This window comes from Seriola dumerili, unplaced genomic scaffold, assembly GCF_002260705.1.
Source record: "Seriola dumerili isolate Sdu_G_001 unplaced genomic scaffold, Sdu_1.0 BDQW01000036.1, whole genome shotgun sequence".
In the NCBI taxonomy this organism is placed as follows: Eukaryota; Metazoa; Chordata; class Actinopteri; order Carangiformes; family Carangidae; genus Seriola; species Seriola dumerili.
In genome coordinates, this window is record NW_019174291.1 from 2,198,013 (window position 1) to 2,215,966 (window position 17,954).

Sequence of the window (17,954 nt, forward strand, 5' to 3'; positions counted from 1 at the left end):
AGAGAAAATGACACAAGATGGGTGTGATCAGCACCCACATACTGACATTCAAATAAAAGTGAGATAGCTGAAGTTTTTTGTGAATAACAATGTCAGCCTGCAGACAGGTCTAATCTATGACTGTGACAGGGACTTGGGAAAATGAGAGGAACGACAAGAGGAAAACAAAGTGAATGAGAGATCAAATGTTGATTAAAGCAGATTAAGAGAGAAGAGGGTTGTAAGACACAGTAAAGACTTCAGGTGCAATAAGAGATAATAGAAAGAAAAAAAGGACACAAATAGAAGGTAGCAAAAACAGAGTCATTTAGAGTAGACCGATGCATTATTCAGTCATGTGACCAGACAGGAAATAACTGGCTGGGTTCAACCATTAACAAGACACCAAAGTCTGACTATCTACCCTCATGTCTATGCTTTTATTTTTATTCATATAAAATGAACCACAGGATTAGATTCAATGTGCTAATTAGTTCTCCAACTGTCTTACACCCAAGATATTTAATCTACTGTGATAAATGAATAACACAACCATGAATACCTCGTATTTAAGAAGCTGCAAAAAAAGACTGATCAAAGTAGAAGACAATTAATTTTCAACAAATTGATTAACTGACTATCAACCTAACTATTTCATGGAATGACAGTCTTCATTTTATATTCTTGTATATTAAAACACAGTGTTTTGTTTATGTACTCTATATATAAATTCTATACACACATCATCTACCTGCCCCATTTGACCATTTAATAAGTAGAGCGTATAATGATGTGACATTAAAAGTGATCTCAGAGGAAGTTAGTCCTGATTTGAATCTTGACAGCTGTGTTTTGTCAGCGAGCACGTGCAAGTGTCATAAAGTGTATGGATTATTTGAAGTCTAAAGGTTATTTCAAACTGGAAACTTATCTGACACCAGCTCAGGCAGTTACTCAAATCACAACAGAAATACTTATTACTGTTTTAATCCTGACTGATGCAAAAGTTCACAATATTTTTGATACTGACCTGCGAAAAAAAATCTGGGCTGTGATTACATGTTTGTTTTGAGTCTTTACTGTATTTCTAATGTTATAAAATACTAGCTGCTTGCTGGAAAACTAGACAAAAGGGGCTCCTGAATTAGGGATTTATGTATTCCTGCTCCAAAAGTGATGAAAGCCACTTCTTTGTCTCCATTGTGTTTGGTGATAGTGGTGGTAGCTATTGTAAATGTCTCCCGTCACGCTGCAGTCAGTTTCTTTCTAAAGGCTTATTAGTAAAGAATCAATTGTGTTTTGGCACTATAGTTGCAACAATTAGTCAATTACCAGAAAATGAATCACTGACTTTTAATGATCAATTAATTGTTTTGGTATTTCTTTCCACACAATAATACCATTGCTAGTTACACTTCCCAAATCTGTGCTTTCCTTTGTCACCTATCACTGTAAACTGAATATCTTTGGGTTTTAGACTGTTGGTCAGCCAAAACAAGACATTTGAAGATGTTACCTCAGATATTCTATTAATTTATTACAGAACAACTAATCTAAACTAATTAACCAGGAAAATAAGCAATAGATTAACTGATAATGAAAATAATAATTAGTTGCTGCCCTATTTAGCACCAGACTCGTGTCTCTCACCCAGGGACCTGTCAGACTACTTTAGACTGTTGAGAGTGTTTCTCTTTACCTGCCAATACGAGTGCAACTTTTTCCTCACTGTATTACAAACTATGGCTCTGCACCTAAAGTGGGTCAGATGTATGACAGCTGGTGGCATGAAAAGAGCAGTGACACACTTTGAGCCCCTGGAGATAACAGGACAGTACATTTCTTAAATTTAGGCTGAGTAGGTTTCAAAACCCCTGCTGGCCATGAAGGGGACACAGACAAAGATAGCACAAAGAGGAAAGAGGGAAGGAAGGAAAGAAGAATACTATAAGAATAGAGGAGAAACCACCAAAAGTCCCTCTATCTTTATCTTTTTCCCTCAGCCTTTGCATCTAATCCTTCATTGTCCATCTGTCTTTTTCCCCTACTTCACTGTTTCACTTTATCTCTCTACTAATTGTCTTAGCCTCAGTTTTTCTTCCATCCTCTCTCCCCCTGTCCATCTGTCTGTTCCTCTTTCTCTCTGAACAGCCTTTGGACACTGGCCAGTAATCTAACAGCTTGACATCAGCCTACATGACTGGACAGCTCTTGATTCAGCCAGCTCTTCACAGAGAGAGCCAAAGGGAGCTAAGGTCAGCTGTCCTCAAACTTTGTTCACCTGTGAGCGTATTTATAGAGGACAATTTAATCTACAATGATACTACAGAAATGTTCATCAAAAAGTTCCACTGTCAGCTAAAACAAGCTAAGACAATTTATACCAGACGTCAAACACAAGCTGCAAACTGGTCCGCTGCTCTGAAAGTGCCTTCTCATTTGATGATGTATTTAGTAATACATTAATTAACAAGTACCAAATATTCCACTTCACTGTCTATGGGAGTGTCCAAAGATCCAAAACCTTTGGAAGGATGGTGCAGGATGTTTGTCAGAGGTGTTTAATACCAAAATCCATTTAAATGTCAAACTGTGTGCTTGGGAGGACTTTATACAAACATCAAACCAGACTAAACCCTTTGGACTTTCTTCAGGCCAGTTGGGCCACTGCACTATGCTGGAACAGTATAGATGCTCCATCATTGAGAATGTGGATAAAGGGGCTTTTGGACTGTGTCGGTCTGGAAAGACTTATATAGCTATTTACATAGCTATATACATAGCTAGCAGAAAGACTTTCTATTATAAAAGATTAAATGTAAGCCTTACCTAAAGGAAATTGTCGACTATTGCAGGGAAATCATTCTCATTCATCATCATTATTATTATTATTATTATCATTATTATGTGTGAGTGTATGTGGTTGTGTGAGTATGTGTCATGTAGGTATTTTCAATAACAATCGTTGTATTGTTACTGCATGTTACAATCTGTATGGGACGTGATAAGAAAATTATAATAAAGATATTGAGAAAATGTTTATATTATAATGAAATGAATGAAAACAAATGCACCCTGTTGAGGTGCCCTTGATCTGCACTGCTGCACTGTGACATCTGACCTCCAAGGGAAGGGCAACAATCAACAAAGCACCATTCACTGGACCCACTTTATGTTTAGTAACTGGTGGCCATAATAAACCCAATTAACCACACTAGTGTAGAAACCATTAACATGTCATAACCTCTGAACTTAGAGGCCTCAGCAGAGTTTAATGTTCTCACAGGAGCAGAGTACAAACTACTATCTTCAGAGAAGAGAGAAAACCCAACAAAACACAAAGAGCACGAGACACATGAGGCAGAACCCTGGGTAACTGAAGCTGTGAGCCAACAGCTGTAACCACTGACCCACTGCAGAACCACGCAGCAACATGATGCAGGTAGGAGTCAGTGTTTGACACTGCTCAGATCCCAGTGAGAGATGTCCTCGGGTCACACAGTGACAGAGAAACAGACAGAGGGAGAGATGGGAGCTTCATTTCAATTGAACACAATCTAGAGAGCACTGTAGAATCTATCTATCCCCACTCATGTCTTTATAATACTGTAGAAAATTATTACAGAGAACAGAATATAAATCCAAGACAAAACTGAAATATATGTTCCTGAATTAGAGTCAGTATACAAGGTCATCAGAATCAACAGAACTTTAACATCCTTCACAAGTATCACAATCATGGACAGAAAGCAAGAATAATCACCTGTTTAATAACACTCTGCAATATAGGTCTAAACTCTCAGCTACTGAGCCAGGAAAACAAGAGAGGGTGTTTTTCATGACTGTTCCAGTTTCCACGAGCCTTGTTCCACTTTTCCAAAAGGACGGATTGTTGAGAAAGTGTTCAGTGAACAAAGTCTGCCTTTCTCCTCTGCTGAGACCAAGGACTTGACAATATTTAGGTCAAACACAAAAGACAAATTCATCATTTGGTGCCTTGATGATTGAGAGCGCTGCTATGTCAGATTAAAGGTTCCGTAAACAAGATTTTAAACAATAATATACATAGCAGCAAACAAATATTTTCCATTTAAAGATAAGCCCTATACCAGAAAACTGGCCTGTCTGCTCTATCAGTGAGTACGGATCACCCTTTATTCTTTACCGTTACCTCCACCAAGGAGGTGGAGGTTTGTTTGTTTGTCAGCTGGATTTGCACCAAACTTGGTGGAGAGATGGGTCATGGGCCAGAGAAGAGCACATTCAATTCTGACAGTGATCCAGTTAAAGGGGCAGATGGAGCTTATTGTAAACAGGCATATTAATTGACAGATGTGTAGGATTTTTTTGTTAAGTATGAATTTGAATTTCTTTTCTGAAGTCTGGTGTGTGTTGTTTGACATTGTCCTTGTCAGAGGTCTCTGCTGTGCTCATTGTATATCTATACCTCAGCACCATTAAGAATTAGGGTTCTCTCTCAATGTACACACACACACACACACACACACACACACACACACACACACACACACACACACACACACACACACACACACACACAGTGGCTTAACAACAAACTGTTTGACTGCAGCACCTAATTCATCATGAAACAAAGAGTCATAAAGAATCTGAAAAGAATTCTGGAGGAAGTAGTTTGGTTGCTCCTCAGTGTACCAGCAGCAAGACAGACTAACCAAGTGGACTGTCACAAACCTGCAATAAGTTAATTTTTCAATATTTTAATCACAAAACTCTGCAGCAACACTGCCACACCAAAACAACTCCGCTCTTGTGGGTGTGAACACGGCTTTCACCATCAAAATGTTACAGGAGCTGTAGCTGAGCTGTCTTACATCTTCATCTCTGGATGATGTGGGGAACGGAGGCAGCTGGGTAGAGACAAGGTTAGCAATCTGTCATGTTTCACTTGCCTGCTCAGCTCCATTACATCTGACAGGATCACCGACTGCCTTGTATCCCTGCCAAGGACTGAATCATAACCCAACAGGACTGAGTACAACTGGAAATATGGCACTTAATTTACATGCACCTTTCCAGCATCCAGAGAGGCTAATGCAGAGCCAGACTACCATAACACTGACATGCTGTTCTTTGGAAACCAGTGAGAGATATTTCACTGCTTGGGTGTTTAGCTGTTTTAAAAGTAATGCAGAGACTGTAGTGGTACATCCAAGATTACAGTGCAAACCAGAACAAATCGTGGGTTTCTGGTGGAGATTCACCAAAATGTAAAGGAATAATAACTAAAAAATGGAGCTACATCTAATTCATCATTACGGAAACACTCAGCCTATAAGACACCATAACCATCTATGACTTCCACTGCACACAAGTATGTGGCTGTGTATTCAATTCTGCACCCAGTGTCCACTTCATTATCAGATCTAATTTGATTCAATATAATAGCCTACAAAGTCAACCTTTGTGACGTCTGTAAGATTTAGTTATTTTTTTCTTTTGACAGTGTCATTGAGGTGTTAAATTATAAGTTTTAACATTCGTTTTAACGTCATTGTGATGGTGTTATACTGGACTGTCGAGAGGTGTTTCTAATATTCTGCCCCGCCTCATGTGTGTAAATAACGAGGACAAAAAAATAAAACCACCCCTCAATGCAATGCAGTTCAGTAGTAACACCGTCTGTAACTATGAACTCAATACTAAACATATATAACATACTCCAGTATTTCCATAAGGATCCAGGTAGTGGACACAAAATGTACGTAAGTAAGAATACAATCTACAGAGAGTTTAATCTGCAAGATCCAGAGACTCCCTCATGTACATTAATGTGCACACAAATAACTTGAACAATATGAATTACCCAATTACTACAAAAAGACAAACCTTATATGAACTTCAGTTCAGTGCAAATATGCTGGCTCTATTTCATCAACTAAGAGATCGATATTTCTCAAGAGAAAAGTCTCACCATACATACTGATTTTCATTATTTAAAAAACATTGTAGATTTCAGTTCCACTCCAGGTTTAACCAGGTTATGAAGGTGTTTTTAGACTCTCACAAACAGACTCACAGAGACATTATGCCTGAGAGCAGGGGTATGTCAGAGTTATGTTAGCTATTTAAGCTAATTGGTCCAAGTCGAATAAATTGACTCACACCAACAACGCATGTGTCTACAGTTACATGTGTTTATGTGCCTGCACTTGCATGTTTGTATACAAGTAATGTTATAATAATACCTTTTTATAATGTGTTTAGCTCAGACCTGCTCCCACTGCAGTCATTTCAGGACAAGGAGGGAGAATAATAAGAACATGGAAACACCAAAAGGTAAATCGAGCAAACAAGATTAACTTGGCAGCAGAGTGATGGAAAACATCTGATGTAAAGAACACGACACGGTTTGTCAGCTAAGTGGCACTTAACAGTCTTACGACTTCCGTTTAGTCTGTGCAAAGGGTTTTCTTCAACAAGGACAGCAGCAGCTTGCAACTGCAGCGACACAGGTTTGAATCTCCAGAGAGTTTGTGCAGTGCCCTTCAAAAGAGGCACTTAATCCCTGCTGCTCCTGAGGAGCTGCACCACTGTGGTTTCAGGATGTGAGTACGTACAAGATTAGCTTAAACTTTAATGATCCCCTTGGGGGAAAGAATAATAGATGTATGAGTTTTGAAGCAGCTCAGTACTGAGAAAGAAATATGTGAATGTAAAAAAGATTTAGAATATATTGTTTGGTAAAAGATGAACAGACATTTCTGGAATCTGAGTGAGACTACAGTGGATAAATAAACACAAGAGAGCTCTTCAGCTTTATTGCTTTGCATGTGAAAGACACAAGCTAGAAGGAAATAACCCAGCGAGTTACTGCGGTCCCAACACGCATCTTGTTCTGCTGGTGATACCCAGCAGCAGATCATGGAGATTAATGTGACTGGCCCCAGAGTGTCCGAGTAAAACTACAGGAGGACTAATGATGAAAAAAGCAACGACATAGCTGAATACACAGAGCTGGAGGCTGCCTGTACAGTGCAAGTGTGTCTCGTTGCGTGAGTTCATCTGTTTTTCAGTGTGATGCAGCAAAACACACAACACTGGAGCAGGGCATTTCCTGCTTACAACACAGCCTCCTCCGTCAGCTCTTGACAAACTGAAGGTTGTCTTCATGGAAAACACAATTTTTTAATGTTGTACTAAGTGGATTTGTGATTTGTAACTGCAGTTGCGGCATCATGTCCAGTGTGACGCTGTATCATAATCAGCACAGGTCGCCAGAGAAGAAGAAAAGAGCTGCAATTTTCCTCAAGGAATTTTGTCCGAAGACGTCTGTATATCCACTACATCAAGAGAAAGTTAAGCAGCAGTGCATTGATATTTCATGGCTGTTCAAACAGATGAACATTGTTTCTTTTGCATCCAAGCATGTCCAATTTCTTAAAAAGGTTTCCTAAATTAACGTTACACCCAATTACTCTACGGCCAGTTTACGAGGAGGAGAATCACAAGGACAGGTGAAACACTAAAGACATCAAATGATTATTGCAAGCAGTTAAAAAGTAATAATTCATGTTACTGACGAGACTTGGTAAATCCATCAGGTCTGACAGTAGAGCACAACCACAGGAGGAGGAAGGGACTGGTGAAGAAGAGGATCAGAGTCAGAGTGCAAGACAGGACGAGGAATCCTGGTGAGGGTGTTTTAACGCAAAGGCGATTTTTTATTCATCTTCCCCGAAGACATTCAAACTAGAAATCCTCCTGAGACCTGGGGTAATTAAAGTTTGTGTATTTCAGAGATCATTAAATAAATACAACAACAAAATAGAACATGATACAGTAAAGAAAACTAAACGTAGTCCTTTGTTGACAAAAAAAGATTATTTTCATTCTTGATTGATCTGTTGATTCAATTCATTATTTAATTTAGTCATAACAATGTCATGAAATTATGAAAAATGCACATGGTGACATCTCCTAAATTGTTATTGTTTATTGAAATTACTTAGGATTCACTAACCCCCCAAAATATGTTGCTTGTAACAAGGTGTTTGCTTAATGCTTTTGACTATCATTGTTTTTGATTCGTTTGTCAAGCACTTTGTAAAATATGTTTCTAAATGGTGCTATATAAATAAAGCTATTATTATTATTATTATTATTATTATTATTATTAAGCCAGCTGAAGGTGCGGTAAACATGTGTGCACATGATCAAAATGGCAGCACCTCCACCTCATTTTGAGTCAGGAAAAATCCTGTGGAGGAGAAAAAATATTGTTACTAAATGTGCAGACAATGTGGAGGCATGTCCCGGATACAGATAACCTGCACATCTTACTTGTTAGATTAGAGGTTTCTATGTGTGACAGTCTGTTCCTATATGATGAAAATGAGTATTTATCTCCACTCTATGCAAAACAGGACAGACAGGCAGGCGCTGCAGCCCTCCAGCCATGACTGAATTAACTCACTACACCACATCAACAATGCCACACCAAAGCCTCAGTTCCTCACTGAGAATGTCTTCAACAATATCTATATTTTTAGATCTTCATCCAAGTTACAAATATGAACAAACACAATCTATTTTACACACAAATCATTGCCTTGTTCTTGTTCATATTGAAAACATTGTTCAAACATTCAGGGTGTGAAGTATGTGAACCCCTCAGCTAAAGCTAATTGGAATCAGGAGTTATCCAACCTGGAATCCAGTCAATAAAATAAGACCAGAGGTGTGTGTTTCAAGCCCTTTATCTTTTTGCTTCTCTCGTACTCTCTGTGCTCACATGTACATACACAAGTTAAAGACATTGGCTGTGCTTTGACTTCAGCTGATCATTCAGAGAAAAGTTAGAAGCTATTCCTGTCACCTGCAATGTGATCACAATACAGAGGTCTGTCTGCAGAGGGAAACCCCGACTCTTGGGTGACTCTTTCCTACTGAGTGTAGCAAAGGTTTGTCCCAAGAGACGCTGGATTTGTTGCTAAAAAAAATCAATTAAGGGTCTGAAATGTTGTGTCAAAGGCACTACGTTATCAACAATGTTTGTTCATGCTAAATAACTGAAAAAATAACAACCTATGGTGTAACCTTATCACTGTCCTGTCTACATGCCTGTGCGCAATGAGTGTGTGCTGGGATTATCAACACTCACCGACCCCCCGTTGGGCTGTGATGGAAGATGGTCAGTTTACAATAAGTAAACAAGGATTATTGTGTTTAGATTTCATATCACACACCACACGCACTCCTGTAACTTTCACCAGCAGAAAAAATACAAAAACTGGTAACTGGAACTACCGATGATGATGGTAATGAGCTCAACTCCACGGTAGGCATCACATGCCTGCAGTATTGTGGTTCTGCTGTTATTATCACAGCCCTAGTTTTCACATGCCACTGTAGCTGGTAATATCCCCATCACTGTCACAAGATTGCCTGTGTTCAAAAAATGCTGATATTTTGGCCTGACTATCAGACATCTGGGATGAATGTCCATCTTTGGTTTTAGAGGGATTTATAACACTTGTTGGAAAGCTTTTATTGAACTTAAGGAAATAAGTTGTAAACCTGTCTGTTCTGTGTGTGTGTGGAGTGGCTAAGACACACACACACACACACACACACACACACACACACACACACACAGTGAAACAGAAAGCAGAGGAGAGAAGTGCCACCGTAAATGGGGACTGAGTTCCTGTGTGGGTGGGTGGGGGACACTGGTATGTGTACATGCCACACACCAATTAAAAATAGATACTGTAGATAGATAAATTAGATAGACAGAAAGACAGAGCACAGGGGAGACAGTACACATATAACAATGCAACCCTCTGTATCCAGACCAGTCAGCTCTCTGCTTCACTCACTGTCCAAACAAATCACAACAAAGCTAACACCACCATCAACAGCTACCAGGCATGTGCTGCTGTTAAAGTTTCATAGTACAGTCATAGTACAGTTCAACTCCTCTTACGGGAGCGAATACGTCCCGATTTATATCATTGTCTTTAGAGCGCCATTACTCCTCAATGTTTTGAGCTAGAGACATGCCGTTTTTCTCAGTTGAACTAGAGAATCAGAGCTTTCTGACAAGCTCCTGTTTGTTTGTGTGGGTCATTAGCTTCTGTTTATAAACTTATGTGTAATGTTGGAAAAGCTTTGAATAGTCTGATAGTCTCTTGCCTGGCACATTGCTTCATTCCACCTGAGTGTCTATTAAAACAGTGCATGGTGGATGTAAATCGTGAGTGTAATGACCAAAATACCCCTGGCCTATAAACATTTTACTAATTTCAAATCTACAGAAAGTGAATAAAGTTCAAGAAAAATACGGTGCAGGACATGTCAGAACCCCACCGCATCAACAGCCTCCGCCACACTCCCACTTCATTTGTTTTGTGTTATCAATAATGCCAGAGGACAAAGTGCAGAATGAAACCTTCTTTTCTGGAGTCCTCCTCTGAGAGCAACACCTCCTCCTCGAACTCACTGAAGTGTCTTTTTTTGGCGACTTACCACTTGGTTTTGCCATTTTTCCTAATCCTGAAGAAAGGGGTAGTCCAGGCATTTATACTCATTAGCATATCAAATTTAGGGCGGAAAGAGGATGGAGTGTGGTATTTGTGCATGTGCGTTCAATTCCACGTTAATTGGGATGTACAAAGAAAATGTGTGTGGAATCCTGCATGCGCATGTTTTCATACATCTGAATTTTTGGGTGAGTATGCATCTTTCCAGCTTTGTGCGTATGCCACGTATCAGTGTGAATTCTATGCAAGGCTTTGTACATGAGGCCCCTGGTCTGTTTGTTTTGGAGAGGACACCTCTGTGGATAATTCAGTTTTCTGGTAAAAACCTCTGAATGACTGACACTGAGGGAATCCAAATCAGGAGAAGCTAACTGCAATGGCAGTAATGGTGGTGAAGACAACAACTCCCATTATCCCTTGCCACTTCATAACGTCCCCAAACGGCGTCTTAATGGTGTTAGTATTTTGGATAAGAGATCCCTAGCAGCAGAAATTACATCCTGTGCATTTAAAACAATATGAAAACCCAATTTAACAAGAAAGCACTAATAAAAAGGCACAAATCTAAACCCAATAAGGTCTCATTATAGGACAAGATTCACGTCAAGAGCCAAAGCAGAAAAAGTAAAAGTGAATCTGTCAAATGTCTGACTTTCAAGCCAGAGACTGGAGTTTGCATTCGGTCTCAGACTATAACTATGATATTTTCCTCGACGACAACCAGAGTTTTAGTTGCTTGACCACAATTAATCACACTGTAAACTGCCATGATCTTGCGCTGAGATTGTAGGAATAAATGCAGTGTTAGCACTCATCTTTCAAAAACATCATCACTGAACATAATTCAGGGTCTTGCAAAATCGTCCAATATCAACGTTCTGTCTGGCAAATGATATGCAAAGTCTTCACTAGCACACAAAGAAAATTAAAAATCAAGAAGATAAACTCTTATGGAAACAGATTATTGACATTGTATTCTGAGATTCTTTCAGACTTAAACTCAACACTTGTAAGTATAGCAGCCATTACAGGGACTACACGTGAAGTCACTTCACACCCACAGACTTCACCATGGAATGGCTTCTATCTCAACATTCACCCAAACAGCATTAATGACTACCTGCCATGTGCTAATTACCTCTGCCAAGGAGATCATGTTTACACCTGTGTCTGTGTGTTTGTCAGCAGTATTATGTTAAAAGCACAGCACCGATTTGCACTGAACATGGTGGAGGAATGAGGGATGGGTCAGGGAAGACATTTGGGCAGATCCAGATCATTTACTATGAATTTGAATTTTTTTTCACTAAAGTCTGGTGAATGTAGTTTTACATTGGTCTTGGTGGAGGTCTGCGCTCTCTGAGTGCCCCTCAAGTTTGATACTGCACTGCACATTTGCCTTTCAAAGTAAAATCTAACTTAAAAGAGAATATTTTTCATTGCATGGTCTAATCAAAGTTTGTCAGTAATGAACAGTTTGTCCTCCCCTGACATTTGTTTGTCAGTGTCTGAACACAAATCAAGCAGCAGCGACCACACACACACACTATATAGAAGTATGTATCAATAGTGACGTTAATGAGTCATGTCAGATTAATTAAAGCGAACTAACGTCTTGATTTATTAATTAAACTGCTTGTTATATGTTGTCAGTATCACAGCCACTAAACAGTGAGAAGGAAATAATCCATATGAGAGGATGTTTTAATTGCTTTTTACTGCTAGCCTGGGATCTCTGTCAGCCTCTGGGAATATCCATTCACTGTAATAAAACCAATCTAATTAACTTGTACAGAAAATTTGAATAAGATTACTGTAGCAACCAACTTACAAAAAATACTCACATGGGAATTCTGAGAACTTTTAATTGCAACTGTATGACCTGAAATCTGCCTATAGTTAGTGTGATATTGAAGACTTACAGACTGTCTTCAAAGAAAAACAATAAACAAAACAAAAACATACACACTACTAAACCTTTGTAGACATACTCAGCTGAAAGGTTGGAGAGTTCGTTGGCCCTAGAAGGAGGCTGATTAGATTCCCCAGACATGCTGGGAAGTATGAGGCGCCTTTAGGCAAGTCACTCAACTCAAGCTGCTGTGCTGCAGACATGAGAGAGAAACCCAACTGGGGCTAATCTGTCTCTTTTCAACTATGTTTGATGACATTACTTTGTGGTTACTGCAATATTTCCCAAAGGAATAAGGACCCAAACCATCTCTTTCTTTCATCCCATATCATCCGTGGCAACAAGCAAAAGAAAGGTGTTAAATATCACAAAAACATAACCAAATGTAAGTCTGTTCACGTAAGAAATAGATCCCTGGGGCGAGTTTCAGTCCTCCTGTGACGTTTCAAATGCCCTGTTGACACTTGTAACTGTCCAGGGATTTACACTCAGTGAGCATAGAGTCATGCCAATGCTATATTCCATGTCTGTCAGCACTATATGAGAACAAACAGCAACAAAACCAAAGCTGTCTGACTGATCAGCCAAACAGCAACAACACTAACACACTACTGATTATTTCTCTGGAAATATTTTACTATTAAAAATGACAAAGCTGCAAAATACCAAACACAACCAGAATGATAGCCAAAAGATTTTACAAAGAGAAAAAGTCCTGTCACTCTAACAAGGATCCACATAAATACCGATGATTCAACTCATGAGCTGAGGAGTCCCCACGTTATCAGTCCAGTCATCTGCCTATTTGTTAAAGCATCAGTATACACAGAAGCATCAGCCCACACTGGCGACTATGAGTTGACCTGGAAGTTTTTCCATTCGGGTGCTAACTGAAATTACTTCATGACTCTTTATTGGAAAACCAAAAAGGCTGTTAGAAAAAGATGACTCGTATCTAAAGGCTAACCCCAGCCCTACTGTGTAGTCACATAAGATAAGATAGTTATAAGATGGAAGTCAGATACTTTCTGCTGTTTTTGATGGTCAGGGTGACCCCTATGCCTACATATATAATACTGAGTGTCTCTTTAAAAAAGGAAACTTCAGCATCCCTGGATACCATTATCTGCTATGCTGTACCCTTAAATGTTGAAACAACACTGACGTCACAGAGCTGCATCATGACGCTCTCTGCCCGTCTGCTGTCTGCATGGTACAGCTCTGTGTATGCGTGTGTTTGTGTAGCTGTGTTTAAAATATATCACAGTTTGCAATGCCACTGTGTTCATCACCTCGCACCGCTGGCCCACAAGAGAAACATGAACAACACGGCTTATGGATGGAAACATAAATCTAGGCACTAAACTCATAGGAACCTTTAAAACAGTAAGAAGATCAAAAGCCAGACAATGTTGCAAATCCAAGACTATTCATTTCAGAAACATTTCAGGCACCTGAATTCTGTAAACTTTGTTTCCCAATTTTCTTTTCTTTTTCATTTCATTTTGTATCCTAAGTATATGCAGCACGAAGCCCACAGATTGTTACCTGAACCTCTATTCTAATGTTTTCAACAACTCATCTTTCTGTATAGCAAACTGTCTTGCAGTAGGCATTGAGTTTTACTATAAGCATCTGTCATGATCCAGGTCATCTTCACTTGATCTCTGCTCCCTGTGATGATGATAAAAATAAGATCATACCTTGTCACATCCAGTATTCCTTACACAGCTGTAGATCTATGAACTGACCATAGCTGGGTGATGAAAGCATAAATGTGTAGGCTGTCTAATGTCATGACACACGACTTGGATTACAACAATCCTTACTGAATATCGGGTCATCTTGAATCCAGACAGAGATTCTGTCAGAGTCGGGCGGGGCGATAAAACGATAGCAATAATAATAATAAATAATAATAGAAACAATAAAAATGGTCGCTAAATGTTCGATATAATTAATTGCCATGCTTATAGCACGCACACAAATGAATCACGAACGGCAAATCATGTCGCAGGAATAGAGGTCTGCATTGCACAAGTTAGGATGCACGGTGAGAAGTATACATACAGGCCAGCACGTGATATTATTTACAGACGCACGTAGTGGCTGACGGGCTTGAAGTTGGAGTGGAGTAAGCAAATGAGGCGAAATAAGCGACACCGCAGAAAAAGCAGAGCGCAGCTCGGGGACGAAGATATCGTTGACGAGAGAGGACACTCAACTTCAGTAGTTAAGAGATATTTTGACTATTTACAGTCCGACAAAACACAGAGCAATGTGCACTGCACACTGTGCCGGAAACACGTTCTATCAAAGACAGGCAACACCACAAACCTGTTTCATCACTTGAAACAATATGACCCGTTAGAACACAGAAAGTAAGAAATTACAGGGCCAAACGAGTGGACCCTCGACGAGCGCCAGGGTAGTACCCAGTGCAAATCTTCTTTATGTATTTTTTTATTTTGCTGTCTGATCATGTTACATGTGTATTGTCTCACACTGCAGAACTTAATTTTCTATTCACTTTGTTGAGTAAAAAGGATTGAAAAGGATTTTGATTTTAATCATGCATATTTTATCATATTTTGAATGTTTGTACCTCAGAGTTTTTAAATGTTCTGCTGTTTGTCAAGTGTTTCTCATGTTATGACTTAATAGAACAGTTTAAATCCACAATTGACTGTCTGGTTTCTTTCACTCAACTTTCACTCAGGAGCAAAAATCAGCCTTTAAACCTGAAAGAAATAACGATGTGGCATTTATCGTGGTAAATACCGATATCGACTGATATGGTCATTTTTATCGTGTTTAACAGTTTTGGCCATATCGCCCAGCCCTATGTCAGAGTACTGATTTGTATTGACCTATGGGTTAACAATGAGGCAGCCCAATATAAACGCAATTCACCATTTAGCCAACCGTCTGCAGAAGAAATGCCATTTGAGCTCAACACTGACAGACCAATTAACAACACAGCATGGGAGAACGTTTCAGTTTAGAGATATACAGTGTACTCAGATCTCTCCACTTTTTCAGAGTTTGTTATGTTGCAGCTGTATGCTAAGATCGTTTAAATTCATTTTTCCATCATCAATCTACACTCAGTATTCAGACCTTTTACTCGGTATTTAGTTGAAGCATCTTTGTCAGTGATCACAGCTTCAATTCTTTTTGGGACGCAACAAGCTTTGAACACCTGAATTCTAGGATTTTGTGCCATTCTTTCATGTAGATCCTGTCAGGCTCTGTCAAGGTTGGATGGTACAAGTGTACAACCATGTGGACAGGTCTCTCTAGAGGTTTCCAGTCGTGTTCAAGTCAGGGCTCTAGCTGGGCCTCTCAAGGACATTCACATAGGGCTGGGTGATTAATCTGATTTTGTTTTCAGTTAAGATTTTGGCTTCTAACGATTATGAAAACAAAATAATTGAGATAAAACAATTATTTTGTGCCACATTCTGTTCCGAAACAAATTTCATCCCCCCTACAAAAACCATCCACTTCTGGGTTACGTTTCAGCTTACGTTAACAACGCTCGTAGGAGTGTGTCATCTTGAGCAGTCAGCCGCTTCAGAGACTTTCTATATATAGTTGGACCAGCCTTTAATTTTCTTGGACTGAGTTACCGGAATAGCTGACCGGAATATGTTGAATATAGTTTACCAAAATATTGAATATGTGTTTGAGTTTTCAGCATGTAACACAGGCTATTTGGTCTAATTCATTTTTATTTATTATTTTTATATACTGAACATGTGTTTAGTAGTTTTCAGGAGGTTGTGGAAGTACACTAATGTTACAACATAGTAATTTTGATCTAATCTTAATTTTTAATTAATTTTTATATTATATATTTAAATGATATATTATTTATTATTTAAATTAATTATCCCATTTTTTTAAATTTGTTTTTCTGTTTAATTGTATAAAGTTCAAGAAAGTCCACTGTTAAAAAGACAGTTTTTTTAAGTTCAATAAATGCGTGGTATTTCCAAAGTCAATGAGAAATCGTGTGAAATAATTGTGATCTCAATATTGATCAAACTAATCGTGATTATGCTTTTTGCCATAATCGAGAAGCCCTACATTCACACAGTTGACCCTTAGCTACTCAAGTGTTGTCTTGGCAGTGTGCTTAGGACCATTGTCCTGTCCTGTTGTAAGGTGAGCATTAGGCCCAGACTGAGGTCCTGAGCACCAGGTTTTCATTAAGGATATCTCTGTACTTTGCTCCATTCGGCTTTCCCTCCCATCCTAGCTGCGATGTTATTGGGCAGGCGATGAACGGTGCCTGGTTTCCTCCAGACATGACGCTTAAACTGAGGTCGAACAGTCCAATCTGTGTTTGACCTCTGTCCAACTAACAGGAGACTATTGATGTCTGAAGTGATTTTTATGACCCTACAGTATACATAGTGAAGTTAATGAATATTTTTGTAGTATCTGTTTTTGGTGTTGCACTTTATAGACGGTCCCTGCTCACTCCTCTTACAGCCGGCTGCTCAAAGAGACCAGTGTTATTCTTCCAGCTCTGAGCACGGCTCGTTTAGATGAAAATTAGGTTGTAGCTCGTTATCTACTACGGGTGGAAAGAGGCGTCGTTTGTGTTTTAACGTCTCGCTTATAAGATATTGAATTACGAATCTGTGAATATCTTTCCAACTTTACCGAAGTGTTTTCCAGAGGAAGGAAATAAATCCAGTGTTGTCCTTAATCAGCGTAATATCGTTCAGCTGGCTGTAACCACATCTAGTTACATGATAACCGAGACGACGTCTGTGTCTTACAGTGATTGGATTTCAAAATATAACGGACAATATTTTTTATTAAATCCAGGGAACACTAATTGATATTAACAGTGTGTCATGTAAAGGTCGTTCAAGTAGCTTGACAACACACAAAGAAGATCAATCATCCTGTAAGAAAAAGAAATTAACATTTTCTCACCTAGAGTGCGTCTGTTTGCTGCTCGACTGCCCGTTTACTCCGTTTTATTTCTCAGTTTTCTGACCGTTAACGAACCGTGTGCTGCAGTGGTCTCGTGCAGCAGCTCCGTGTGAGGACACGGGGATGTACAGTACCAGCACGCGCTCCGGCTGGGTGACGAGAGAACTGCAGGCACGAGAGGCTGCCGCGAGGGGCTCGACCAACCTGTTGCTTACGTCAGCACAGCGTACTGCCATCACTCTGCCTCTCTGTTGACAAGAAACGAATACGCAACAAAAAACATCTAAAAACACATAGATATGACATTTCTGTATCAAGTGCCTTATTTTTTCACTGTATTTTTTTATTGTGTCTATCTAAATCATCATCATGCGCAGTTGATAGTTGATCTGTTGTGTACCGCTAAGATTCATTTACACTGCATTACTCACTATACAGTTTCATTATTTCCCTAGGCATCTAGAAAAGTCTACGTATATGTATATATATATATATGTATGTACATACATATATATAGCATATATATATATATATATATATATATATATGTATGTATGTATGTATGTATGTATGTATGTATGTATGTG

The 17,954-nt window shown here is 39.1% G+C and overlaps 1 protein-coding gene across 1 annotated transcript in view; it reads right to left on the reverse strand.

Moving 5' to 3' along the window:
- LOC111216789 (glycerophosphodiester phosphodiesterase domain-containing protein 5-like) overlaps positions 1-17,438 on the reverse strand; it is a 49,692-nt gene extending 32,254 nt beyond the window's left edge. The window contains exon 1 of the mRNA XM_022738406.1: positions 17,368-17,438. The gene's annotated coding sequence lies outside the window, so the exon portion shown is untranslated. The remainder of the gene's footprint in view (positions 1-17,367) is intronic.
- Between the last annotated feature and the right edge of the window lie 516 nt (positions 17,439-17,954).